Here is a 3,995-nt window from a genome sequence, read left to right on the forward strand (position 1 = left end):
AGATCTCTGCCCAAGTTGAAAAATACTCCTGAATGAATCTATACAGGTTCCCGGTTTTCTCTTCAGAATTACACTTCCACCTTGTGTCCTAAAGGTTCCTACACCCACTTTCACATGCGAACTATTGACCTAACCCCCCTCATGGGAGGGCCTCGTATTGGCCTGCCGGGCCTTGTGCAACGAGGCCTGCGCTCTCAGCTCTGGAGGCTACGAATCCAGCATCGCAGTGCTGGCCCGGTTGTTCCTTCCAAGGGTCGTGACAATCTGTCGTGGGCCGCTCACTCCGCTTTTGGTGGTTTGCGGGCAATCTTCGGCGCTCCCAGGCTTGTCTAGTCATTACCTGGATCTCAGCTTTCATCTTCTTGTCCGTGTCTATGTTCAGATTTGCCCCTTTTTCTAAGGACACCTGTCCTTGGATTAGGGCCGCCCCAAGGACGTCATCTTCATTACCTACACCTGCAATGACCTGATTTCTGGGTTTCATTATGAGAAACCATGCTGGGAGTCAGGACTTCAACGTACCCATTTTGGGGGAGCACCCTTCAGCCCACAGCAGCCCTTCTCACGTAATAAAAGTCTGACATCTTCCAGTCACTACATACTGTCTGAATAACTGCTCGACTTCCCATGCCTACAACAGAACCTGGCACACAGGAGAGGCTCTATAAATATTTGTGGAATGAATGGGTGAATAAATGCATGAGACCCTGAGGGAAGAACCTGTGGCTGCGGAGACATTTGCTAGGCCACACCACCAGCTGAGCGATGCCATTCTGCATGGCATTTAATGGGAATTAGGACTATGCCTTGGCAAAATTGCAAAATGCCATATACCCCATGGACCTGTGAGGTCACTCGTGAATAGTCAAAATCACAAATGTTAGAACTAAAGAATGTTAAAACCTATAAAACCTAGCAACTATTTTTTTTAAAGATTTTATTTATTTATTCATGAGAGACACAGGCAGAGGGAGAAGCAGGCTCCATGTAGGGAGCCCGACGTGGGACTCGATCTCGGGACCCCAGGATCACGCTCAAGGCCGAAGGCGGTGTTAAACAGCTGAGCCACCCGGGCTGCCCAACCTAGCAACTGTTATACATATTCTTAAATGAATTCTTTCTTAAGGAAAGATAGTAGAAAAGACAGTATCAGAAAGAGGGTAGTAAATGATCTCGATTTAAGTAAGTCATGGGATGCGTTATTAGAGAGAGCAAGGGTCACTAAATGAACAATTTTAGCACGGTTTACAGGTAATCCCTTGATGTCCGTGAGTCCTTGTTACAGTAACTCTTCTGCTATTTTAATAACTAAACCTCTTTGGACAAGGTCCAAGATGAATTGTACACGCTCCAGTAAATTGTACATAACAAGCCTCTATTTTTTCTTTTTTAAAGATTTTATTTATTTATTAATGAGAAACAGAGAGAGGGAGAGAGAGAGAGAGAGAAGGGCAGAGACAGGCAGAGGGAGGAGCAGGCTCCATGCAGGGAGCCCGACGTGGGACTCGATTCCGGGTCTCCAGGGTCATCCCCGGGGCCGAAGGCGGCGCTAAACCGCTGAGCCACCCGGGCTGCCCAGCCTCTATTCTTTTTACACTAATATTTTCAACACAGACTCTCAACAGATAATACCCCCCGCCCCCCGTAACAAGGGGCTGAAGGTATTGTTTTCTGTTTCTCCTAATCATCTCATTCAAATCATATCATTTCCTGGGTACTTGGCTTTAAAACAAACAAACAAAACTGTATTACTGTAAACTTTTAAATTCAAGCCCTGAATAGGTCTATATTCATTTCAGCAGAAGCATCTCGAAATGTTGAATTATCATCTTCAATTCCCTTCAGTCATTTATTGTAGCTGCCAAACTGAAAGGCTGCACCTAAAATGCAACACTGAACTGAAAGCAAATAATAAAAAAAAAAAAGTCTCCTAAATGTTTCATTTATAAAAGCTTGTTTCCCCCACCATCAAATTTTGTGCACTGTCTGAAATATATCACTTTGCAAAAGTGACATCTTGCATGCAGTAATTCTGCTACAATACACTTGCTTGACTTCAAGGTTTATGGGGTTGGGGGGGGAGGAGCTAGCATCTTTTCTCAACCTTTTATGAACAGAAGAATAAGAATAATACAGAGCTAGACTGGTTTTGATTTCTGGCCTTTTGGGGGTAGGAGGGCAGAATTAAAATTAAACCTCAACTGCCAGTAGATATCACTATAGGCATCTGCTAGATAACTTTACGAATTCTTCCTGGCTGTATTAAAAATTATGCCACAAAAAAAAAATTAAAAAAAAAAATTATGCCACAAAATAAACACTTTTAAAAGGCACATCAGGTCAGAGGGTGGCTGCTCCAGAGTACTCTAGGACAGCTCACTCTGACGGGAAAACGTATCTGCAAACCAAAAACATTCAAAAAGCATTTGCTTGAAATCCTGCTCACAAGTAACTTAATAGCAAATTAACCAAGTAGAAACAATCAACAGAATTCTACTATGAAGTCCTATAGATTTTTCCCCCAGCATAATTGTTAATGACAACTGTAAAATGCTAGTATACAAAATAAGTAAAATGTGGTTTGTGTTTCCAAAACTGAAGTGTTTTAGACCAGGATAAAAGGAAAAGGAAATGCTTTTTATTAGTAAAGTACATTCAGATCACATTTATATAAAATAGGTTGCTATCAAGGTCATTTGGTAAAAGAGCCAGTGAATATATTTGGGCAAGGGCAAATTTATGAACGATGCTATGAGGGAAGAAAATGAGACGCCAGTGCTTCTTTTTCTTCCCTTTACATACCAGACTTAGCTATTACATGAGGGTCAGAATCACTGTTCAAATCTTTCTCAGTTAATGTCACTTTGAAAAGCCAGAATTTCTGATAATTTATTGCATAAAATTATCGTTTAACTATATCATAAACTGAGTGAGTCCTAGAGCATCTTTTTCTCCAATGACCTACTTAAGAAGTATCTATATTCAATACCTTGTCCATTTTTGAAGCATTTCCTACATCTCTAGTCAATTTTAAAAGCCTTATTTAGAAATAATACCAATCCATTTCTAATAGCTAGTAGGCCAATTTTTTAATCTGCAGGGTATCTTAAAAACCAATCAACTTGACATAACCTCCTAATTCCAGGAATGTAAACCATAATTCAACCTTCAATTTTCCTCTTAACATATTCTACTTTACTAAAATGAATTCCCATCTTGCAACTATGAACAAGAAAATTGTACTTAAAATAATATTAAAAGACAAAATCTCATTATTTAGTATTAGATTAATAGTCTATAATTCCAATCTTAAAAATATCTACAGCTATAACCTCTCCAACTTGTTAATTCCCAAAGAGATTAATAAAAGATGTGATTAACATCTAAACTTAGAGCAGACTGTCATTTGGAAAAAACTATGTTAACAATAACTACACTCTAGTCAAATAGATCAACCCATCACCCTTTATGGTTCTGACTAAGGTTAATGAGCACAATTTATCATCAATTTTCTAGTAACACTGAAAAAGTGAATTGAACAAAAAGACTACTTTTTTCCTAACACTTTATAAAAATAGAATAAAGACTGGAGTTGTCTTCCTTGGAACCTGCATAGTATTTGCAAATGTAAATGTCATTAAATATTTGTGAAATAAACAAACAACAATAAAAAATAAGCGCCCACTGCACTACCACCATTCAACTCCTTTTTATGTGCCAGGTAATAAGTATTTCAAATCTTACATTATAAAATGGAATGCACTCAAACTATTTTTAAATTTCTACTAATAAAACACTGAAATTTCTACTAATTATTCACTAAGAAACTTAAATTTAACAGAATTTAGAGTTGGATTTTCGTAAACCGGTAACTTTGGCTAATGATTTTCTGCAGCTGTAGGACCTTTCTCATTTTTTTTTTCATGAAATAAGAAAATATACAGAAATGCAAGTTATTAAGTTTCTTTGTAATAAATAACACATGTACACTACAC

This window comes from Canis lupus, chromosome 10, assembly GCF_011100685.1.
Source record: "Canis lupus familiaris isolate Mischka breed German Shepherd chromosome 10, alternate assembly UU_Cfam_GSD_1.0, whole genome shotgun sequence".
NCBI classification, from domain to species: Eukaryota; Metazoa; Chordata; class Mammalia; order Carnivora; family Canidae; genus Canis; species Canis lupus.